Below are 25,971 nucleotides of genomic sequence, written 5' to 3'. Positions count from 1 at the left end.
CAATCACTTGGGTTATGTGCTTTTTGTGGTGGAATCCAGTAAAATGGGGGACACTGAAGAAAAGGTATTTACTTTAGAATGGTATTCAGCAGTGCCTTTCAAACTTGAACGGCCATTCGAATCACTTGAGGATATTCTGCAAGGAGGATTATGATTCAGTATGTTGGGGGTGCAGGTGGGGGTTGAAAAAGTAACATGGGGGCATGAAGCAGGAGATGTGAGTTTATGTGCCTGTATGTATATGGGTAGATGAATACACAGGACATCTAAGAATTTGCCTGTCAAGTTCCCAGGTGATGTTGATGTTGCAGCTTCTTGGACCACGCTTTGAAACAATAAGTGCATACATTGAAATGGACATATGAACTGTCAGGCTTAGATTTGATGCTTCAGGATGCTATATGGACCAAGCTATCACTGTATTCCTTGATGACAACTGTCCCACTCTTTATGGAGATGCCTGAGCATCATCTGATTTCAGGAATGGCCACTCCCAATGGGTCCTCATCGAGTGGTTTTTCTCATGGTCTTCTCATGCCAGCTTGCTGGTAACAGTATTTATGTGCATACATAACACACTCTACTAATTGGTTTTTAAAGCATATCATTTTAACAAAATGTGAACACAGCTGAGTGTGTGGTCTACCTTTTGCTGATTTAAATATCACTGAGCTTTCAGTTCTCTGTTTTACCTTAGTTTTAGGTTTATGAGATGATATTTACAATAATAAAAGAAAGACTTGAGTTATTTTAAAGAAGCAGCTAAATCTAAGAGAGAGATGTTGGTTTTATGCAAAATTTAAAAGGAAGCAAGCAGCTTCCTTTTGCAGCCCAACTGGAGGATAGGCATGTCTTTGTTTTCAGTGTTGCATCTACTTTTGATATTGAGGGGAAAAGTTAATTTTCTCAGTTAATCAATGAACCTATCTTGACATTTGGTTTCCTGCACGTTGTAGTTCATAGCAAGAAACACCTTATCTCTATAGGAAACCGCACAACCTTTAGTGATGACTATTATTCATTGCCACTTGATAAGGAGTGTCCCCTGTGTGCCAGGAGCTAGAGAGTGCAAACTTGAATAAATTAAAACCACAAACTGTGTTTTAATAAGGACAGAGCTCTCTGAAAGGGAAGGCACATCTGAAGAGTTTCCATCTGGTGAAAGAACAACAGTTAAATGACTATAAGAAACAGTTCTATGTTAGGAACAGATTGTTCAGGGCTTTGATAAATTGCCCCAGTGTTAATCAGAAACACTTTTGGTTGCAACTCTTGTTGAAATGCCTCTTAGATTATTTTTTTTTTGTATTACAGTCTTGTGGAAATACTTGATATTTTCCCTGATGCTTGAGATATGTGCAACCTGCCGACTTCTTACTCCCATTGTGAACTAACATCTCATCTTGGAACGTGTGGGTGGAGATGAAGAAGGTGTAGGAGATTGAGCTGAATCTTTATAGATCCCAGGGAAAAAAGGAAAATGAAATTGTTAGTCACTCAGTTGTGTCCAATTCTTTACAACCCCATGGTCTGTAGGCCTCCAATCTCCTCTGTCCGTGGGATTCTCCAGGCAGGAATACTGGAGTGGGTAGCCATTCCCTTCTCCAGGGGATCTTCCTGACCCAGGGATCGAAGCAAGATCTTATGCATTGCAGGTAAAGATGGCTCTTTACCATCTGAGTCACTAGAGAAGCCTGTAGATCTCAGGGACATGGCTTTAAACACTAAACACTCACTTGATATAAGCTTATCTGAGTGGCTTCTTTCTTGTAAAACTTAAGTGTAGTAAACAAAAATTATAGGCCAGAATTTTTCATTAAGTAAGGTTTTTATGATGGCAAACTTTGTAGTTTTTGTCAAGTTGAATTAAAGATGTTAATTGAATTAACTGAAGATGTTTGGCATAAAAATAGAAGGGTTTTCTTGTCTTATTAAACAAAGATCATCAGAATATTTCCATTAGTTACCAATTGATAGTCTGAAGAAATACTAATTATGGAAGATGGTAAAAGCAAATAATCAGTAGAGAGACTGTGAAGGCGACACGCCTCGGTGAACTTCGTGCATGTTTGAATGTTATCTGCTGACCTGGAGTGGATCTAGCTCTGGGTAAAAGATGACAGTAACTGAAACAATTCCATACACGCTGGTATCTAGGTGTGTCTATATAGTCTGCTACATATGCATGGGAATTCTGATATCTGTTACAGGACTGGGAAGTAAGTTCATTATTTTACAATAAATGTCAGTCTGTTTAGGCTGTTATAACAAAATATCAGAGACCGAGTGATTTTACAAAAAATATGCCTGAGTTTCTCACAATTCTGAAAGCTGGAAAATCCAGATTTAGGCACCAGCAGACCCTAGGTGTGGTGAGAGCCCCCTTGCTCTTTGATGGCTGCCTTTTTTTGTTGTAACTTCACATATTGGAAGGGGCAAGGGCTTTCTCATACCACTTTGCTTGGGATGAGAAGCAAGGCAAGGGCTTTCTCATCCTACTAATCCCATTTGTGAGGGCTCTGTTTTCCTGACATAATCTCCTCCCAAAGGCCCCACCTCCTAATACCGTCACCTTGAGGGTTTGGATTTCAACACATGAAACTGGAGGTGAGGACACAGCAAAAAAGTTTAATTAGTTGCCTAGAGGTCAGACTACACACACACACACATCTGTCCGGAGCATCCATCCCTGTAGGAAAAGCTAAGAGAGTCTCGCTTATGAGGAGCTGCTAATGTCAAAGAGAACTTCTGAGCATTCTGAGTGCTGAGTAGGAGGTACTCTTACCTCACCAAGGAGGGCTTCCCTCTGCCTTCCATGGATGGGCACTGTCCCTCCAGGATCCTTCTTTTTAAAATGTCCTATGGTTTTCCTAATCCCCTCTCTATATCCCTCTTCCTCCTAACAGAATGCTATGATATTGATTTGGTATGACTTAGGGAATTATATAGAGTTGGAAATGGCAACCCACTCCAGTGTTCTTGCCTGGAGAATCCCATGGACAGAGGAGCTTGGAGGCCTACTGACCATGGGGTTGTAAAGAATTGAGTGACTAACACTTTCACTTTCCTTTTTTTTTTTTTTTCCACTTTCCTATAGTCCATGGGGTCATGAAGAGTCAGATGGGACTTAGCGACTGAGCGTATAGAATTATAACCCCATCTCTGGTCCAGCTTTAAGAAATGCATCCCAGATACCTTGACTGAATTTTGGAACTTCCTAAACCCAGACTCCTTGTTAGCTGCCACGGCTAGTCACACATTATGTATAGACAAGCCCTCGGAGAAGCAGTTTCCTATTTGTCATCTCTGTGTATGATCCCACAAGTAAAAGTACTTTTAATGATTCACATGTGAAGGCAGGGGGTGGAGAACTTTTCCAGTGCAGTTTATTTATTTAAGTATTTTTGGCTACGCTGGGTCTTCGTGGCTGCTCGGCCTTTCTCTAGATGCAGTGCCCCAGCTTCTCACTGTGGAGGCTTCTCTTGTTGTAGAGCAAAGGCTCTAGGTGTGCAGGCTTCTGTAGTTGCAGCACGTGGGCTCAATAGTTGTGGCTCTCCAATTCTAGAGCACAGGCTCGGTAGTTTTGATACTCAGTGCTAGTCACCTTGTGGCATGTGGAATCTTCCTGGGCCAGGGATCAAACCCATGTCCCCTGCATTAGCAGGTGGATTCTTAACCGCTGGACCACCAGGAAAGTCCTTCCTAGTGTAATTTCATCTCCCCTTTTCTATCTCTTATTAAAAGGGCATCCCTTAGGGTATTGGAATTACAGATTTCTCTGCATATGTCTAACAGATGTTGTGGCATGAGAAGTGTCCAGCTGTGGAGATGTGATTCCCATGTCATTTTACAGAGTGTGTGTTTGCTTTGTGGAGTTACTCACCAATGTCTATTCCTCTTGTCTTCCTTGCAGACATAAACTCAAGTTTATTTAGGTGTCTGCTTCTCAGGGAATGTGACCACAGTTCAAGGATAAACCCTGTTTAAGCTAACCCGAGCTTTGTAATGTCATTTCCATTGCCAGTGATTAGTTGAGAGGAAGGCATGTGGCTGAGTTCTAGCCACTACCAACCTAGTGGAAATCTGCTTTGGGCTTTCAGAAATGATGCCTTGTCTTTCAAAGAGACATGAGGAAGAACTGGCCCACTTCTTCCTGCAGAAATGATTCTGTATCTGCTGGTCCAGGAAGGGAGCCAATATGAGGGCAAAGCTGACCTGCTGCTATTAGCAGAGGGAAAAGATGGAGAGGAGCCAGTTTTTCATTACAACCCCGAGCTGCTGGTGGAGCTACTCCACTCAGAACTTCCTCATCAGTAAAGGATTTCCTTTTTTATTAAGCCATTTGAGATAGGATCTCTGTTGCTACTGCTGCTGCTAAGTCGCTTCAGTCGTGTCCGACTCTGTGCGACCCCATAGACGGCAGCCCACTAGGCTCCTCTGTCCCTGGGATTGTTCAGGCAAGAATACTGGAGAAGGATCTCTGTTAGGTTTAGCTAAAAGCAACACAAAATTTTGTCTCTTTCTGTGTTTGTACTGGATGAGCATTGGGACTTTTATCTTTCCTACTGATTCCATTTCTCTTTCTCAGACAACTAAATGACCTCAGTAAATGCATCCAAGGCTTTGTAGATACACAGAACCATACCAGAATTCTCTTAGAGTCAGCCAAGACGATCCTTAGCCAAGATGCATGTGGGCATGCTCAGTCATGTCCTACTCTTTGAGACCCTAGGGACTGTAGCCCACTGGGCTCCTCTGTCCATGGGATTTTCCAGACAAGAATATTGGAGTGTTGAAAAACTTTTCCCCAAAGCTTCTTATTGACTCAATTCCTGGGAAAACTTTTCTCATGAAAGCTGAGTAGACTGAGATCCCGTGTCAGTCCTCTGCTGCAAAAATTTCAGGTGAAGGATAAATTTATCTCAACTAGTTACAGACTGTCACCTTTACTGCCCCAGTTTGGAGTTATTTAATAACAAGCCTACTTAAGATTTCAATCAAGTTACTTTTCCATACCTGTGAACTTTTGCGGGGGGCGGCATTCAAAATGTTAAGCCAACTTGCATTTGATTATATGATTATTTCAAAAAGTAAACACTCAGGTATTGAGTCACTAGTATAGGATGTTAACACAAAACAGGCAAATAACACAATGTAAATTGGAGAGAAATGGGTGTATCCATAGATTAAAATACAAGGAGACTTGTAACCTATTAGTGAACTGTATAGTAACCTAGAGTGGAAGTATTTAACATTAAAGAATGAAGTCTCCTTTAACCTGGCAGTTGGAGGGATGCTCTTCTGAATATTCTTTGGGGATCTGATTTACATAGGATAATCAATGCATTGGCCCAACTTTCAGTGAAAGGGATTAATTTATATTTTAATATTGTATGGTTTCAAATACGGAAAGAAGCAAAGAGAAAGCCTCTTTCTTTGGGAACTTGAGGAATTCTGACATGAGCTTTTGAAAGATTTCACATAAGAGCTTTCCCACAACATGTTCGTGAAACAGTCTTGAACACCTGATAAGAGAGAGGCATCAGGCATCCTGTAAGATGCTGGGGAGTTTGTGAAAATGAGTCAGACTTAGATTCTGTTCCCAAGAGGAGCTTTGGTAAGACATTAACTTAAGACAGTGACAGAGAAAAACAAAAGTGACTCCAAGATTTGGTATCTGGAGAACAGTGAGGAGAGTGATGCTGCAAGGAAAATGGAAAAACAAGGAGGGGATTCTGTTAAATGAGCTTAGATTTCCGGGTGTCTCAGCTGTTGTACAAAAGGTGTGTAGAGACGTTTCACATAACTGGATATTATCACTCCACTGGAATTCCCAATTCTATGCAGTCCTTTGATTCCATTTACTTTAACACATTTTCTCTGCATTAATAACTGGGCCATGCTTAACAGGCGATGCCACCTCGACTCGATGGACATGAGTTTGAGTAAGTTCTGGGAGTTGGTGATGGACAGGGAAGCCTGGCATACTGCAGTCCATGAAATCACAAGAGAGTCAGACATGATTGAGCAACAGAACTGAGCTGAACTGAACTGATCCTTAACAGGCAAGCCTTTTAGTTTGGAAAGTCCTTGTGATTACATACTAATAACATCTTGTAAGTGTGGAGGGGGAACTTTTCAAATCAAAACTGGAAAGGGAAAGAAAACACTCAGCAGATCATTTTGCTTGACGTTTGTCAGGGCCAGTCCTGAACACAACATTGGGAAGTGCAGCCCAGAAGGAAGAGCACAGTCTGGGGAAGCAGAAGGGGTGAGTTCCATTTCTGACAGTGACCCCTGAATGGGTCATTTTCTTCACTCCATGTTTCTCCTCCGTAAAGGTAGATTTAGTGAGTTAACACCAAAGACTCTTTCCATGATTTCTGTAATATCTTAGGGTACTGTTCACACCATAGTTCTATATTGCCCTTCCCACTCACCTCCTCATATGTATTTAGGCACTCAGTCGTGTCCAACTCTTTGCAGTCCCGTGGTCTGTGGACCACCAGGCTCCTCTGTCCATGGAATTCTCCAGGCAAAAATACTGGAGTGGGTTGCCATGCCCTCCTCCAGGGGATCTTCCCAACCCAGGGATAAAAGCCAGGTATCCCACATTGTATTGGACTCTTTACTATCTGAGCTGCCTGGGAAGCCTCCTCAGAGGCGTTCAATAAAAATCTGTACAACTGTTTAGTGTCCTAAGGCATAGTCATTATTTTCACATTTATTCCTGTCTGAACCCCAGTTGGTGGCACTATTGAGGAAATTGGGGTACATAAAGATTCAGTGGCTTGTACCCCAATTTCCTCATCGATAATGAGGTGTATATCAAAGCCAGGGCATGCACCAGCAGAACCCAGGGCCCCTCTGTCCCCCATTACCTAGCTCCCTCACACGCATGCACAAATTATGCACCGAAACCACCCGCAGGCTTTAGACTCATGTTGACCCACTCTTGAGTGGGCCTTTTGTTGGGGAGGGGAGGGGAAGTTGCTCAGTGAGCAGCTTGCAGGATCTCAGTCCCCACTCAGGGATGGAACCCAGGCCCACAACACTGACAGCGCTGAGTCCAAGCCACTGGACCTCCAGGAAATTCCCTTGAGTGGACTTTAATAGTGGGCACTTATAAAGATATTACTAGACTTTTAGATTACAAATAGAAAGCTTTTTTAAAAACTATTTATTTTGAAGTAATTTTCTGTCTACAGAAAAGTGGCCAAGATATACCCAGCTTTCCCTAATGTTAACATCTTACATAACCATGGTTCATTTGTCAAAACTAAGAAAGTAACATTGGCACAGTGTTATGAACTAGTCTACAGACTTGGTTTGGATTTTACTGGTTCAAAATCTTAATGAGCAAATTATTCTGATAGTGAAGCAGCCACAGGCTTGACAAGAGAGGGAGGTCTGGTGATGAGAAAATCAGTGGCCAATTCCAAATAGTGAGGTGTGTAAACTACTCACCAAATAGCAGACCAAAGACACTTTTCAGATCCTGTCTTTTATGGACAAGATACAATCACCAGCCATCATTTTTTTAAGTGCAACCCTTTCCTGGAAGATATTGCAGTATTATTCAAAATGTGCCAAAGTGGGCAGGAGATCCCAAGAGTAATTGTGAGTTATGAGGTCATGGGGACCTCATTGCAAACTATTTGCAAAACTTAATTGGGGTAATAAATAAACTAAGCATGTAAATTAGATTGAAGGCTACAGTGTGTATTAGATGGCGGCCATTAGCTTGTATAGTCAAAATGCCTTCTTCCTGTTCGGAATATTTGTTGAGTTGAACTATTAATCGAGGAAGCATTAAATTCAAATATCCTAAAATTTCACAATGAAAATAACTTGGAAATAAAACCATTTAATGAGGTCCTTTCTGGACAAGATATGAACTCTATTTTTTTATAATTAGATATTTTGGCCCTTTTCAAATAGAAGATGGTCTGGCATTCACATTTGAGTCCACTTGCCTCTCTCCCTGCATCCCAGGGTGTGGATTCATCTTAATCAGGGTTCTTCAAAGCAAATGCAGAAGAAGAAAAAGAAAGCTCAAAAGGAAAGAAATAGGAAGCCACTTGAAATTGTTGGAAACAAACAGATCTGTAGGCTGAAATGGGACTATCCCTCTCTTTTTTAAGCCAGGTGGTTAAAAATAACTTCACATCTGATATTCCTTTCTCACATATCTGAAGAATGAATAAAGGGGCCTTTTGCAGGTAAATATAAATATAAAAAAGAAGAGACATCAAGCGCCCAAACACTGCATATAATCATCCAGCCCAAGTCAAGCCTTGCAGCAGCTTTTTTTTTTCTTCAAGCAGTTGATTGAATGAATACAAATGCCTCTCTGTTGTCACTTGGGATGCCACTTGATATATCCCATTTTCTAGACTCTAATTATTCCATTTGTAGACATGAATGCCATTTAGATGTGAGCTAATTCAGCATGGTAACTCAATTAGATTTGTACCGACTTGGATTTATGAAACATCAATGGGTTCTTGGTGAGACCAATGGGACTGCAGGCGATTCATCCCGAAGTCTCACCGACACAGCCTCTCAGGAGCTCAATTAAACACGCCAGCCACAAGGATGTTTTTTAGCTGGAATGTCTCACAATTAAAATAAAAGAGATTTCTGTGTTCCTCGGCACGCATGGCCCAGCAGAACAGAAAGACCTGTGATAACACAGGCTGAAGTTTTCCTTTAGGTTGTATATTATCCACATGAAAGGAGCCTCTTTTGCTCCGCTGGGCTTCAGAGCACCTGCATGGCTGCACTCTGCATGTATGGCCTCAGTGGTTGACCCATGTGGCAAAGATCGTAGAGTTTCATCACGCCTCACATTCAAGGGCACTCGATAAATGTTGGTTGAACTAAATTGCTAAGTTCGTCTTAGAGCCTGTATCTGCATCTTGGTTCTGAGAGAGAGGCAGACACCAAATACCAAACTAGATTTGAAAAAATATGTAAAATCGCAAATAAATGATGAAAAATGATGCTGTCTATAGTTTTAACATGAGATGTGGCCCATGGTCAGAAGATGGGGGTGAAGGTTGGAAACCAGGACTATCCCCTTGTAAAAAATACCCTTTTTAGTGAAATGATTGTACTGTATGATTCAAGTTTAGGAATTCAGGCAAGCCCCTGCGTGTCACCTGCCTGTGCCTGGCAGAGATTTGCCATGAAGTGTCCTCTTCACCAAGGAGATGTTTCATGATTAAAGGCTCTTACCAGTTTTAAGTGCAGGGCCCGGCACAGAGGGCGACCTTGGAAATATTGTGTGAATTAATGAAATAATGTAATAGATGTGAACTCATTTCGTCAATGAGGTAGAACTTCAGTAATGTCTGTTGTCATTTTCCTAAATCAAATCATGGACAAGAGAGACAATTTCATTTGTTTTTCCAAGACCTGGATGAAGGAAACATCATGGGGAAAGAATTTCCATTTCGTTATGTCTCCCCCTCTCAATTTAATACCCTGATGTTTATTTCCATTGTGATTATTAGAATAGTAGTAGTAGTAGTAACAGTAGTAGTGTTACTTAGTTAAGTAGTGTAAATCACATTTGTCTCGCATGTCATAAATTTCAAAATGCATATCCTATGACTTTTCATCCTGATAACACTCATGCAGAATAGGCATTATTACCCATTTTATAGCTGACAAAACTGGTCGAGAGAGGTTGTTTGAATTACCTAAGGCCACACAGCTCAATCCCAGTGAAACTGGTATTGCAACCTATCTTTTCCTGTTAAATCTTTCTCCTGTGGGATGGCAGAAAGAGCATGGGTTACATCAGAAAAATGTTACTGTTTTACTTTCTCGTTCTGTCATTGTGAATCTTCTAAGCAGTGATAGAAAGATACATTTTGCCTCCTCACATGATGAATCTGAGTGCCATTCTTGAATTTGATTTGGGTAAAGATTCCAAAATTTGATCCTGAAAACTAATCCTTGAGCATGTCTGATGGTACTGGCATAGCAAGGCATGTGGGATTGTAGCTCCTCCACCAGAGATCAAACCTGCATTGCCTGCATCGGAAGATGAAGTCTTAACCACTCTACCTCTAGGCAAGTCCCGGGGAAATTTATTGAAAATACTGATTTCAGGGCCTTTCGCTACCTGCAAGATTCTGATTCCACATTCTCAGGTATTACTTAGAAATCTGTCCTTGTTGCAAGTACCAGGTACCGGTGGTCCTAATACCATATTTTGAAAAACAAGAGCAATGGGACAAAGACATTGCCAGCAGTTCTCGACCTTTGCTAGTATCAAAATTGTCTACCAAATCAGCATTTTCAGGGATGCAGCTGGCAAAGTACATGTTGACGTTGGGTGTTTCTGATGTCCCCTGAAGCAGTGCTTCTCAGTCTTTACTGTGTAGATGAATCGGGGATTTTCTTAAGCCCCAGGTTCTGATTTGGCAGGGTTAAGGTAGGGCCTGAAATTCTGCAAGTCCAGCACAGTCTCCAGTGCTGCAAGACACTGAAGGCTGAGAACCACCTGGGTATTCGGTTTGCATATTTTAAGACTGTGCCCTTCTGCATGCACAGCAAGCATAAAAGGACCTTCTGTTTCTAATAGGATTTGTGTGTGCTAATATTTCTCACTTTGTCCTGGGCTATGCAGAGTTCATCTTCAGAAGTCTCAGAGAGAACACAGTCTAGTTCCTAAAGACTGGTGCACACATCTTCACATTTTCCACTTAACTTCCAGGCTTTGGGTCTTATTTAGACTCTGGAAAAACAAAGTAAAGTGATCAGGATCCTTTAGAGAGCTCACCCTTAGGGTGACCAACTGTCCTGATTTGCCCAGAACTGTCCTGGTTCAAGCACTGGAAGTGTGACCCTAGCAGCCATATTTTCTGGAGGAAAAAAGACTTGTGACACCAATAGCTTTAACAAAAGTTCACAAGTACAGGTAGGAAACCAGCTAATTCAGCCTGAGGGCTCAGGAAAAGACAGGTTAGAGGAGGCCTCTTGGAGGCTTCACTGGGTTGGGGGCTGAAGATGAAAGAGGAGGGGGCATTGAAGGCCCAGGGAAAAGGATGTGCGGAAGTACAGAGATATGCGGGGAGGTGAAAGACCCTAGCTTCTCAGAGCCCTCATCTGTTCTGAATGCAATCCTGTTTTAATTCGATATGGTGATGAAAAATTCTTCCTCCTGCATAAAGCTCTTTGGGGAGAGAAGAAAGCCCCATCCTGCAGCTATGAGAACATTCTTCTTTTCTCATAGCCAATTCTTTTGTTATTTTAGAAATGAGTAATTTTCATGATTCGTTCATGAATATTTTTCTCTGGCCATATTTGTTGACCTGGTTTTGGTTTATTCACCCATTCAGCAAGTAAATCTCCTATACTTTCTATGTACCAGAACAGTTCTAAGCACATCCGGTGTATCAGCAAGCAAACACCCCTGCCCTCAGGGAATATACATTCTAGAACAGAAAATAGACAATAAGCAGTAAGAATTTTAAAAGTAAATTATGTCTGCTGGCAGGTCAAAAAGATACCAGCAGGTAGAAATAATTAAGAGTATAACTTTGTACAAGCAGCCAGGAAAAACCTTTCTGATTCAATGATATTGAGCAGAGGGTTGAAGGAAGTGGGGAAAGACCATGCAGGTGTCTGGGGGAGGATGTTTTGGGCTGAAGGAATTGCAGTGCAAAGGTCCTGCAGGCGCTTGACATTTGCAAGGACCAATAAGGAGATGAATGGATTCAGAGTAGAGTAAATGAGGCAGCTGAGTGCAGGAGGAAGAGAGGTTGAGAGGTGGATACATGGGAACTAGGATAAGGAGTGACCACTGAGTGAGATGGGAGCCCTTTTGGAGGTGATCTGGGCAGAGGAGGAACACGAACTAACATATTTTTAAAGCATCACTTTGCTTCTAGTGAGAAGAGACTGTGGGGTAAGTGTACAAGTAGGCAGATTGGGGATGAAGCTACCCCAGGCCAGAGATGATGATGACTCTGTCAAAAGTGGACTCAAGGCAGTGGTAAGACGGGGCTTTCTGTGTCCACTGATTCCCTTCACAGTCACTCCCTCCAGTGGTCCAGGAAACTTCTCCAACTACCCGTGTGCTCTAGGCAGATCTCTCCACCCACTTGGTTCCTCCCTTGCATCATTTATAAAATGATGCCAGACAGTAATATCTGCCCAACCACACTCACAAGGTACTTTTGAGAATTAAATGCTATCACAGCATAGAACAGGACAGAAACACAGACAAGTCAGAACCTACCAGTGAGATGGCTCATCTGCCAGGGCAGAAAAAAATGAGCTTCTGTCTTGTCACTGCTCCAGATAATTCATGAAGGGGGGGATGCTGAGTGAAAAGGTGAAACCTCAAATCACAGATGGAGAGGAGACATTTGTGAACATCTGGTCAAACCCCATTTCTCTTAGATCAGGTCATAAGATGCAGAGATAAAGGTGGCTTTCCCAGACAACTCAGTAAGGTCAGAATACTAGTTCTGAGTCTTCTTCTCCCAAGCTGCCCATTCAAATGTGGTGACAAATGTCCCTACCTTGAAAGTGAATCAATGCACAATGACTCTCAAAGGAGAAGGAAGAGCAGGGCCTCAGCTACGAGGCTACAGCAGCTTTCAAGAACATCATCCCATTAGATCCTCCCAACCTTTCCATGAGGTTTTGAATTCCCCTCTTTTACAAGTAAGGAAACAGAGGCTCAGAAAGATAAGCCCAGTTACCCTAAGTCACATGGCCAGCAAGTGCCAGGAAAGAATTCCAGCTCTTCTAGGTCCTAAACCGGTACTCCTTCCCCTGCATTTGATGAAAACCTCTGGAGAGGGCAGGATTGGTTTAATTTAGGGAGGTGTTATCTCAATTTTTCTAATTACTCTTCCCGAATCCCTGCAGCAAGGGATTCAAAGGAACGCTTTTGATTTGTGAGTGTCGTCTAGTGCTTATTAAAATTTCTGAGCTTTTACATTGGAAGTGTCAACAGGCTTACTGGCAGTCTTTTGAAGTGCCGAGTGTAAATTTTAAATCTAAAAAACACTGTCAAGCCAACTGTGCTGACATATTTTGAGATAGTGGTTGGACGAGTTACGTAAGTGGGTGCTTTACAGAGAGACGCACACTGAGGCTCACACACTACAGTTTTCTGAGCTTTAGGAGGAAAGAGCCAGCGAGCGTGAGATCAGGAAGGTGCTGAAACTGGTGCAGGATCATAGGCAGAGCTGCTGTTGATGAGCACCTAAGAGTCTAGTATTGCTGTTCACGTGGGATATGGGACATGTTGCTTGGTGTTAACTTTTAATTGATGTATTTTTTTTAATGTATTCTTTTGAATCAAGAGCTAGAGGAAGGTTTTAAGAGGCAAAAGCTTCTATCTGAACACAAAACACAGGGTGAAGTCTCCAAAGCTTGGGATATCGGTGTATTCTCTGGAGCTAATTAATCATGGCTGAGTTTGATGGAGACTGAATGGGCCAGGTGAACAAAGGTTCCTTCCACTCCTATTTCCCCTGGCAGCAGGCACGGAGGCCTGGGAGCTATTGGCTTTCCTATGCCAAAGCCCTTGGCAGGATGTTGGTACCATGGATCCAGAGTCCTCTCCAGCCCCCACCATGGCCATGTCATCACCACTTAGTTTTCACACTGCTTCTGATTTGATCCCTGAGTCCGTGGGATGAAAATCCCATCATGACTAGAACTGAAGTCTTCCCAATCCCCTCTCCCTAGAGACTGGGCCATCTCACCAACCCCATTTCTGGTCCTTCAGATCTCACCAGGTCCCTCCACACTGCCACTTTCTGGTGGTACAGAGTCCACTCCATACCTAGACTCTGGAGGAGTATAATGCCCTGCCTAGACTGTGCTAGCCCTTTGCAATGTGGGGGCTGACTAAAACCTAAACAAGGTTATCCCCCTCACTCATGGCAAATAGATGGGGAAACAATAGAAACAGAGAGACTTTACTCTTGGGGGCTCCGAAATCACTGCAGATGGTGACCGCAGCCTGCCGGGGTCCAGCCCCGGGGGATCCAGGGTAATTTGAAGGGGAGACAGAGTCGGCATCCTAGGAGAAAGCTATTTAATTAGAAATATAAAGAGAGATTAGAAAAGGATAGTGTAGTAGGAAATATTAGTGGAGAAAAAGAGGCTGAATAACTTGGGTTACGTAGAATACCAATAAAACTCCAAGACAAGGAGTTTGCACCACCTACATAGGCCACAGGCGTCTTTCCATTCTCCTGAAGGAGAGGAGACACTGAGGCCTCCCCGGTCAGATCTTAGAAGCCCAGGCAAAATTAGCAGGCTTGGCGAGTACCCACACTTCAGTCGGGAATTCAGCCAGAAGTGGAAAGAAAGAATGACATGGGGGAATCAGTCTTTCCAGATCCATTTTCTTTATTTTCAGGTTTGCTTATATACTTTTTGTTATACATAGGGATGAATACAGAGTCATGTGGGGTCAGCAGACCTGACCCTTGTCTTCTGGCCATGAGGCCTGCTGACATTTTATGGCCCTTTCTGATAACGGTCAGTCAGCCAGAAAACTTATTTTTTCCAGGGGTGAGTTTTTCTTAAACCAGGCACCACCCTCCGAAGGCACCAGATAAAGTTGCATTCCTATAGGGTGAGGGTGCAGGGGGTTATAATCAAGAAAAGGAATTTACTTAGCCTAAGGTTTAACATGATTAATATCAAAGGTTAATACTTATTTCTCCCATATGCTAGTTATATTCATTATAAGGGCAGGGAATATGGAGATTTAGCAGCAAATATTGGCTCAACAAATGAAAAACCCTTCACCAATATAATTTCTAATCAACCCACTATACTATACTAATAATTTTCTAACTTCTCAAAAGAGTCTGTATTTAGAAAGTTTTAAAGCATCTCATGCCTCTCACAGTTGGGAGGCTGTAAACAATCACATGTGGCCAGACGAACCTGCTCAGGCAGCCTAGAGAAACTTCAGAGGAGTTTGTAAGTTGAAACACTCTTGTCACGCCCAGGAATTTTTATTAACTTGGAGCTGTAAGTTAATTCCTTCTCCGAAAGAGATGGTGGGGGTCAGCCCCCCGTAAATTCAGAGGTGTAGGTAAGAGCATATACCAGTAAAGTAGGCAGACTCTGGTTTTGGGGGTAGATGCTTGGGAACAGGGGGTCTCCTGAGGCTCAATCCCGCCTTTGCGTAATGCTGAGCCTCCTTCCTCATGACCTTTGCCATGGACGGAACTCCTCACGCTGGCTCCCCACAGCAGCCACGAAATTAAAAGACACTTGCTCCTTGGAAGAAAAGCTATGACCAACCTAGACAGCATATTAAGACATTACTTTGTCAACAAAGGTCCCTCTAGTCAAGGCTATGGTTTTTCCAGTAGTCATTTATGGATGTGAGAGTTGGACTATAAAGAAAGCTGAGTGCCAAAGAATTGATGCTTTTGAACTGTGGTGTTGGAGAAGACTCTTGAGAGGCCCTCGGACTGCAAGGTATCCAACCAGTCCATCCTAAAGGAAATCAGTCCTGAATATTCATTGGAGGGACTGAAGCCAAAACTCCAATACTTTGGCCACCTGATGTGAAAAACTGACCCATTGGAAAAGACCCTGATGCTGGGAAAGATTGAAGGCAGGAGGAGAAGGGGACAACAGAAGATGAGATGGTTAGATGGCATCCCAGACTCAATGGACATGAGTTGGAGCAAGTTCCAAAGTTGGTGATGGACAGGGAAGCCTGGCGTGCTGGGACCCATGTGGTTGCAAAGAGTCGGACATGACTGAGTGACTGAACTGAACTGGTCCCCTTCACTCACCCATCCTTCCATTAAGTTCCATTACTGAGTTCCATCCTTCCATTACTGAGGTTCCATTAAGGCTCGTCGCTTAAGCTGTGTTAATTAAGGCAGTCAAGGATATTGTTAATAATTATGATAATTGCCATTTATTGGATGAAGATTTTATAGCTAGAACTGGATTTCAGCCCCATTCTGATATTTGCTAGGTCTGTGACCTTAGACAAGTTAAACTTTACCTTTCTGATTCTTATTTTCTCATGTATAAAGTAGAGGTCATAAGGTGTGCTGTGCTTTAGTTGCTCAGTCATGTCCGACTCTTTACGACCCTATGGAGTGTACCCCGCCAGGCTCCTCTGTCCATGAGGATTCTCCAGGTAAGAGTACTGGAGTGGGTTGCCATGCCCTCCTCCAAGGGATCTTCCCAACCCAGGGATCAAATCCGGGTCTCCAGCATTGCTGGCAGATTCTTTATTGTCTGAGCCACCAGGGAAACCCAGAGGTCATAATAGTGCTTACCTTATTCTTAATGTCTTGAGTGGCTACGTGCATGAGTTACAGTTTAGTTTTCAATAAGACAGGGCACACAAAGTACTTTGCAAAATACCCAGTACAGAACCACTCAGTTAATGCTGGCTGTGACTCTGTGGTCGGAGTATGTACAATCATTAACTACCCAATAGTAGTATGTGCTGAAAGCTCTTCCAGGGGCTTTATGTCCATTTTGTTATTAATTCTGAAAACAAGGGAAATGTGCAAGGAAAGCAACATCAGACCCATTTTACAGATGCAGAAGCTGAAACTTAGAGCTTCTAAGTAATGTCTCAAAGTTACACACTTGGAAAATAGGTAAATGGCTGGAATTTGAGCCCTGGTGAGTTGGATTCCAAGTCTGAGCTCTTTTGTCTTGAAGGTGTGAATGGCAATGAAGCTCTTGAACGACAGCTCACTGTGACAATAGAAGGGTTGGTGGGCAGGTCCTGTATGATTAATTGCCTCATAAGTGGAACAGATTGTGAGTGTTGCAAACAATAAATACTTCAGGAGTGCAGAGGAAGAGTTGATTGTTGAGGCAGGCTTATTAACAAAAAGCTTTATGAGGAAAATTTTCATTTAGTTTCTTTAACCTTTTTTTCCTGCTTGTCAAGCAATACATGTGCACTATATAAAACCTCAAAGACTTCTTTCACTCCTAGCTCGATTTCACTGTCCTACTTTTTCCCTTATTTCTAACTCTTCTCACTACCCCATATATTGACAGCATAACTGAACAGTTACAAATTTTCAGTAAAATCCTACAGCAGCACACACCCTTTGACCCAGCAATGCTGCTTCTGAGACTATTTTTTAGAAATGAAACACCATTATGTGAAGATATATATGTAAGTATGGACATATTTCTTGTAGTGTTGCTTACAGTCACCAAACAAATTAGCAACTAGACAAATGTCTTTAGTCTGTCAATAAGGGGATACTAGATAAACTATGACTCATTAATTCTAGAGACCTTAGTGTGGCTATTTTAAAGGCTGGATTTGATTTTTCTATAATGACTTGAATAAAACTCGCTTAGAATCTTAACAGTTTAGATTTGGGAACCAAATCTACTTAAACAGATGATACAGTAATATAAGAAGTAGAAGTTTATGTTTGCATTTGATCAGAAAAAGACATTTGCTGAATTGGGAGATTGGGACTGACATATATACACTGCTACTGCTGCTGCTAAGTCACTTCAGTCGTGTCCGACTCTGTGCGACCCTAGAGACGGCAGCCCACCAGGCTCCCCCGCCCCTGGGATTCTGCAGGCAAGAACACTGGAGTGGGTTGCCATTGCCTTCTCCAATGCATGAACGTGAAAAGTGAGAGGGAAGCCGCTCAGTCGTGTCCCATTCCTAGCGACGCCATGGACTGCAGCCTATCAGGCTCCTCCATCCATGGGATTTTCCAGGCAAGAGTACTGGAGTGGGGTGCCATTGCCTTCTACTATGTATAAAACAAACTAATGAGAACCTCCCCTATAGCACAGGGAACTCAGTGCTTTGTGGTAATAAATGGGAAGGAAATCTAAGAAAGATAGGATATATGCATATGTATAACTGATTCATTTTACTGTACAGCAGAAACTAATGCAACATTATAAGGCAACTATATTCTAATAAAAACTAAAAAAAAAAAAAAGGCATTTGCACAAGCACAGACTGGCAACACATGACTTATCAGCATGTTGTCTGATATGGATTCAGGGGCTTTGAACATTATGAACTGAATAGAACCTAACAGTATCAGGGCAAGAAAGCCTAGTGGTCTCTTGGGCAGATCTAGAGCATTTAGAAGAGAAGGAAATAACTCTGTTCTTCTCTAGGCTGACTACATCTAGAGAATCACGTTCACTTTAAAACAAGTACATTCACCAAGGCAGTAAGGTTGACATTATGTCATTGGAGAAATATCTGAAAAAACTAGTTTTTTATCCTAAAGGAGAGCAGACTCAGAGGACTCACTGTAATTGTCTCCAAATTTCATGCTACGTGAACCATTAGACCTTTTCTCTGGAGCCTCAAAACTAAAACCAGGTTCTGTGGATGGAGTCCAGTAGGAGCTAGGGGTTAGCTCAATGTAAGGAAGACATTTTTCACTATCAGAGTTGATAAAAAGTAGTAAAATTACTTGTCCTGAAGATTCCAGTCTTCCGTTTCATCTTTACTGGGGTTGAAGGAACTTGATGGGAATAGTGAGAAAGGAGTCAGGGGTTTGATGGGAGCAGTATGGTGCCTAATACCACATCCCAACCCATCTACCACCCCAATCAGAGAATTTTCAAGCTTGTACCTCATCCTGAAATCTGGTTTTCAGTTGTGAGAGATTTGGAGAGGCAGTGTAAAACCATGCTGTAAACTCCAGCTGTGGAGTGGAACAGACCCAGGTCAAGACCCTGCCTCCCTTCCTTACCTCTGTCTCTGACTCGGGCAAATGACTAACCTCTCCCAATCTGTTTGTGGATCTGTAAACTGAGATAACTACTCTTTGGGGAAGAAAGCAATACTATTTCTATTTTACAGATCCACAAACAGATTGGGAGAGGTTAGTAATTTTTTATTGTATGTACACATGATTGCTGTTTCAGTTGCTAAGTCACGTCTAACTCTCTTTGCCACCCCTTGGACTGTAGCCCGCCAGGCTCCTCTGTCCATGGGATTTCCCAGGCAAGAATACTGGAGTGGGTTGCCATTTCCTTCTCCAGGGGATCTTCCTGACCCAGGGATTGAACCCCGGTCTTTTGCATCTCCTGCATTGGCCGGTGGACTCTTTACCACTGAGCCGCCTGGGAAGCCATATACACATGGTAGCACACAGTGACTTTTCAATAGGTATTTAAGTTAAATTATATGAATTATTCCTGTCTTTCTTATTATCTAGAGTCATTTTTAAAGAATTTTTTAAAAAAATTTAAAAAAATGTTTGGCCATGCTGAACAGTATGAGGGATCTTAGTTCCCTGACCAGGGATCAGACCCATACCCCTGCTGTGGAAGCAGGGAGTCTTAACCACAGGACCACCAGAAAAGTCCCCTGTAGGTTCATTTTGAATAGAGGAAAGCAAGAGGATTTTCTGATTAATCTTTGAAAGAACTATACATTTCTCTGATTTAGAATATCATATATCCTAAGATTTCTAAGGTTCATAAATACCATATTATTCAGTTCACTTAAGTATATTTGGTTGTTTTCCAGGTAAATCTATGCCAGAAAAAAGACAAAACAAAACCCTGAATCTGGAGTCATTGAATCCAAATCCAAGAGGCCTGGCTGTCATGTCTTAAGCAGGTAACTCTATAGAGTCTCAGTCTCCTTCATAAAGTAAGAAGAAACACTTGTATACCACCAAATTCACGCATACACTTGTATGGAAGAATAAATAGTAGAACACAGGTAGAAGTATTTTTCTAATTATGAAATACTTGTCAATTAGGAACTATTATTGTTGTCATGACTTATAAAATGGGCAAGGGGTATGATTTCCCTGGCCCCAAAATCTCAGACTACCAAAGGCAGGACCATTCTGAAAATGTAATCCTAAACCTTTTAGGGTACAGGAGTATGTTTGCAAAAGAAAAGGAGATACCATTCCCTATAAAGGTCAGCCTTGTCAGCTCTCCAGAAAATCTTTTGTAACCATGATTTACCTTTCCAGGTAGAAGAAGTAGAAAAGGTAAAGAAGCAAGAAGTAGGAAATGCTTTGAGTGTGACAAAGTGTTTGCCCAATGCCTTTCTTAAGAGTACCTTTTCCTATTTATGTATTTGCTTGCTTAGTTAGTTCTAACAAATTGAACATTTTTAGTTGCTAATTATGAAAGCAGAGAGGGGTGCACTTGAAAAAGGAGGGCTGGGTCAAAGCAGAATAAAAACAAGCTTAAGGATTCAAAAACCTTTAGCACTGGATGGGATTGATGAGCTTCTCTGGTGGTGCTGGTGGGAAAGAAATCTGCCTACAATGCAGGAGACCTGTGTTCGATGCCTGGGTTGGGAAGATCCCCTGGAGAAGGAAATGGCAACCCACTCCAGAATTCTTGCCTGAAGGATTCCATGGACAGGGGGGCCTGCTTACACCAAAGGGAACAATCCAGTAAAGATGTAAAATAACTGGCCGATAACTGTATGATTGGAGGAACAGTACTAATGGTGCTCCCCTAAGGTTTGTGCTTTGGGGTTTTGTTTTGATTTTCTAAGAAGAAAGTAAGGTAAAGAGGAGAAAGAAGGGGGAAAGGAAAGAATAAATCATTTAACTGAAAGAAAAGCATTTCTGTTCCTCATCCCTTACAGAAGAACCTGGAACATTCATGAATATGTTTGAGAAATGCTTGATTTTTAAAGGAGGATAAAGCTTTTTTCCCAAGAAAATCAAACATCAACGTCATCTTCACTTTTTAGACTCTGTTCTAAAGGGGGATAAATAGTAAAAATTTTTTAAAGTTTCATGCTATAAAATATTTTTTACAATTCCATTCCCAACAGTGGAGAGTTGGAACAACACAAGTGTTCAACCAATTAGAGGATATTTGAGTAAACCATGACTTAGTCTATCAAATGTATAACCGCTGTAAGTGGTATTACTGAGATGATGAATAAGATCAGCAAATGCTTTTGTCATAGTGAAGCAAGAAGGAGGATAACACTGTGTGGACGGCATTGATCAAAGAGAGGATTCAGAGTAGGAATCGACTGTATTGGAGGAAGGAAAGAGATCGAAGTAGGTCAGTAGATATAAAATGAATTAAGTTAAGGAATCTATAAAAAAGTGTGAATTTCCATAGCACTTTATGGAGAGACAAACAAATCAAGAAGAGGTGGGCAAAGCTGGAATAATTTGTACACTTTTGACTCCGGGAGTGAGGAGGCCAAGAACATCATGGGAGGTTGCAAAGTAGGGTTCTGGCTTCAATATCAGCTATACTGGGGCTGATGAATTGGGATTAACATGTACACACTATAAAACAGGTAACTAATGAGAACCTACTGTATAGCCCAGGGTGGTCTACTTAGTGCTTTGTGGTGACCTAAATAGGAAATCCAAAAATGAGAGGATATATGTATATGTATAGCTGATTTGCTTTGTTATGCAGTAGATACTAATACATTATAAGGCAACTATAATCAATAAAAATTAATTTTAAAAAATATCAGCTACACTGAGCACTCCCTTTGCCCAGTGGCTTTGACAATGAGGCACCTCCCTTATGATAAGAAATTCCATGTGTAAATGTGAGAGGAATGAGAGAGGCACAGCCATCAATATCTTGACAGACAATTTCTAACCGTGAAAAGAAGGTATCCATATGTGCCAGGAGACTGCAGATTTGTTGTTTCTTCCTTGGTTTTATTGCACTCAATCCAATACTTTTCCTTCCACACAGTCACTGGGACACACTGAGAGAATTGTTGCCTGGAAGGCATGTTCTATACAAGCTACCTCCCATGTTAGCTGGCTGGTATTGTAGCAAGCAGGCCAGAAACCAGGAGTCAGCAGTTACTGTGTATATTCACAGTATTATCATCAAAAACGTGTATACATGGGGAAAAGTCAGAAAACAAATACACTCTGATACCAAAAGCAATTGCTTTTGGATGATGTAAATAGGGATGAAATATTTTTTTCCTTCTTTGACACAGCTGAGAGTTTTCCATATTTCCTTTAGTGAATGCAACTATTGTAATTTATAAAATGTTAAGAATAACAAACACAAGACTAGAGAGTGGCACCATTTGGTGGAGAAAATTTTCCTTCATTTTTAGTTTTAATTTTTCCTCATTATTAAAGTGATATATGCTTATTGTAGAAAATTCCTGGTACTAATATCACCTCTAGCTTCATTTTACTATACTTATATATTTATTTTTCCTGGAATCAGTCAAAAATCCTCTTTAGAAACAGAAGGGAAATCAGTTCCTCAATCTCCCATTCTTTTCTTTTTAGTTATTTTATTGGATTTTTAAAATAATATCAAGGTGAATAAAGAAAATATTAACAATTTTCCCCACTCACAGATATTCAGTGTTAACATACAATTTGTATCCTACCACTCTTTCTCTGTTCTCACACAAGAATATAGGTTTTTTTTTCCAATCTGAAAATGATACTACACTAAAAGTATTATTCTCTTAGCAATACCTGTTCAAGAGATGAGGCACAGAGATGAAGTAATGTGTTTATGGTCACACAGCTAATGAGGGGGAGAGCTAGGATTTGAACCGAGAAAGGTGACTCTGGATCTGAGCTTTCTTTTTTTGGCAGCTCCGTGGCTTGCAGGATCTGAGTTCCCCAACCAGGGCTCAAAAAGATGCTCCCTGCAATAGAAGTGTGAAGTCCTAACTACCAGGAAATTCCTGGATCTGAGCTCTTAACCTCTGCAAATGACTGTCTTTGACAGAAGAGAAGAAGGCAGAGAACTGATCTAAGGGAGCTGGTTGATGTTTCCAGGACAAGAGGATGAAAAGCAGCATGCTAGCCTGGGGTGATTTTCCCTCTTCATTCTGAACTCCAGCATTTCTTCCTGACTTCAGACCTCCTCTCTGTGAAGACTTTTCTCGCCGTGAAAAGGTGCAGCACTGGACTGCGGGCTCCGTATCTTCTACGTTGGCCATATCATAGATGCTCAGGAGACGGTGGTGGTCGGTCAGCTGCTTTGGGAGTATATAATCTACCTGTCTGTTCCTAGCAAGCATCCATGCATCTTGAGTTAAAATCATTACTTGTTGTTTGCTTTCACATGGAACAGCTTCTTGTTCTTGGATTAATGAGGAAAGATGTCAACATTGTAGCCTACAAACACTCTTGGATTCGGGCTCAACATCATGACAGATAATTTTATAACCATGGAAAAAAATGTACATATGTGCCAACTGACTTGGGACATTTAATGGTTCTTTTAATTAAAACTCAGACAGGAATTTTAAATTTGTTACTGCATAACCACTGATGATGTCAATGAAAGTTTCATTGATCCTAACTTGTAGGAAATTGCTCTTTATAATGTACACATCACTCTCTTCCTCACCTTTTCCCACCTTCATTCCACTTTCATACATCTGCTTGTATCTTATTACCATGGCCTCTTAAAAAGAGAAAAAGAAGAAAGAAACATTTTGTCCATTAATTACTGTGTTACTATGAGATGTATATTGAAATTCTAATGTTCATGTTTATGAAATAATCATGGAATTACTGTATGTCACATGAATTCAATTTTGAGTCCACAAATATTTGAGCAGTACCAAGTGTGCCCTGCAGTATACAAGAAACTGGGGATACAAATTCTGTACATAGTCCTTCTCTTGTAGGAAGAGGGAAAATAGATTACCTATAGCCCAGAAGGCAAACTGTAATAGAAGGATGGGCACACTATGGAGGAAGCACAGAAAAAATAGTGACAAGAGAAGAAATGTAAAGGAATCTTTATGGAAGAAGTAGTTGTTTATTTGAGTTTTGAAGTATGAATAGGAGTTTGACAGGTGGTTGAGTAGAAAAAGAAAGTCACTCAAGTCAAAGGGAACCACATTTGCAAAAGCACAGAGGTAAGAAATTATATATATATGTCTGCCATTTATTGATCATGGACTATGTGGACAGGTGAAGAAAGGGTACAAATAAGAATCGATTGGATTCATGATTTTGAAATTTTAATTTATTTATACCTACTTCAGTATTCTTGCCTGGAGAATCCCTTGGACAGAGAAGCCTGGCAGGCTATGGTCCATAGGGTTGCAAAGAGTTGAACATGACTGAAGCGACTTAGCACTACACTTGCTATGTACCAGATACTGTTGTTTTACAAATAATTTTCTAATCCTCATGACACTTTAGACAAACCACTGGACTGCAGAAATGAAATAAAGCCTCACCTTGAAAACCTAGATGATTGATCAAGGAAAAAAATAATAAATGTGGTATTATAAAAACAGACTCAAGAACGTTGAAATCCATATTGTAAATCTCCTCCAGCAAAAAGTCCTTATGCCTCACAAGGAGATCAGGCTTGATCCTGAGCTAGAGAAAAGGGATTGCTATGTGCAATCACAGTGTACCTGGACCTTTTCACACAGATGTCCTGTAACCCTCAACATCATCCCATGAGGCACATGGTGGTCTCCCCATCTACACGTGAGGCTTGGAGAGGTCAAACAAGTTATCCAAGTCACACAGCAAGTAGAGTGAGGGGGCTGGAATTTATCCAACTCAGAATCTATTTCACCATCACATATCTTTCTAGAAAAGGGCCAGAGAGAGCCAGACACCAGGAACTTGCGTCAAGCTACCCCACCCTGGTATGGCTACAGGTAAAGCAGCTGTGTGTGGTGATTTCTTGGACAATCTGCTAAGGAGTGTGGAGAAAACAGGTGGGAGAAAAGGCTTTCTTTTTGGGGTACTTGGCATTTAAGATAGGTATCTGATGATGCTCATTAAATACTTATTGAAGCCATGTGTCCTTCCTTCTTTTCCCGTCATAACATGGGGCTGTCACTGGAGACAATTTATGACATACTACCTCTTCCCCCTTCCCCCAAACAAGCCCTGAGAGATACCAGGGTAACTGAAATGAAGCCATTCTAGAAAAATAGGGATGTGTGGTCATCAGACTCTTAATAGTTGTCATTTTACAGGACTGAAGCTCAAGAACATTTGAATCCATATCCACCAGGTAGGTTTTTATTTTCATTTTTTTTCTTAGAGTTCCATTTATTATACCTTTGTGATTAAACAGCTCAAACATACATAATATTTTCCCCTCACAATTCCACCTCCCCTTTCCATATCCTCCTCTTCCACTTCAACCCTTCTCCTTCTACTAACTCACTTCTCTAGTACTGCCCTCTCTGTCTTTGTTACAGAAAAAAATGGAACTGGTACATTAACTCACACAAAGGTTTTGGTGACCAGAGCTGACTTTATATCTGGCAATCCCTTTCAAGGTGTATAGTCTCATTTTAAAACAAAGAAAAGAAAAAATGAGTCCTTGAGACAGTGTTCTTTATCTCAAAGGAGTGACTCCAATGGCAAACTTTCTGACAGTCTTCCTTGGGAGGATGAACAATGATAAGGATCACTGGCATTTTGTGATAGTCTCTCCTGAGCTTGGCACAGAGTTAAGCACTTGCCTATGTGACTAATTCTCACAGCAACCTGCCAAGGTGACATGAGCATCCCCATTCAGAAAAGGAATCACAGTTCAGAGAGGCGATGTTATTCAAGCTGCTCACTAAGGCCAAGGGAGACGGGAACCTAGGTGTGTCTGGTTTCCAAGTTCAAACCTTCTCTGGCACTCTGGTCACATCCCTGCAAGGATATGATAGGGTCTTTCTGGTCAGCAGGCCTCCTTGGTATCGGATGGTTCCCTCCATCTTCTAGACCTGGGACAGATATAGCTTGCACACAGCAACGAATTGAAAAACAGGCAGGACTCTGCATGCTCCTCCAGAACAGAACAAGAACCCTAGAGTTTAACCCATGAACCTGGTTGCTTCTGTGCCTTCACTTTGCCCAGTCTGGAGGTCTTACTGCCATTCAGGTACATAGAAAGTTTCCTGAAATGAATGCATTAAAAAGCAAGACCAGTAACCCAGACCCTATTGTGACATCTTTACACTGACCTGTGCCTGTAAATTATTTCACGGCGAGTGGTCTTTTCCAATTG

At 41.5% G+C, this 25,971-nt stretch overlaps 1 long non-coding RNA gene across 1 annotated transcript; it reads left to right on the top strand.

Moving 5' to 3' along the window:
* The first annotated feature begins 6,198 nt into the window (after positions 1 to 6,198).
* On the top strand, positions 6,199 to 24,011 carry LOC120853054. The gene is made up of 3 exons (XR_005718701.1): positions 6,199 to 6,271; positions 19,517 to 19,609; positions 22,575 to 24,011. It is a non-coding gene; the product is annotated as an uncharacterized LOC120853054 (long non-coding RNA).
* The last annotated feature ends 1,960 nt before the right edge of the window (positions 24,012 to 25,971 follow it).

The sequence above is a fragment of the Oryx dammah genome, unplaced genomic scaffold (assembly GCF_014754425.2).
Source record: "Oryx dammah isolate SB20612 unplaced genomic scaffold, SCBI_Odam_1.1 HiC_scaffold_26, whole genome shotgun sequence".
NCBI classification, from domain to species: domain Eukaryota; kingdom Metazoa; phylum Chordata; class Mammalia; order Artiodactyla; family Bovidae; genus Oryx; species Oryx dammah.
This window is presented reverse-complemented; position numbering and strand designations above follow the sequence as displayed.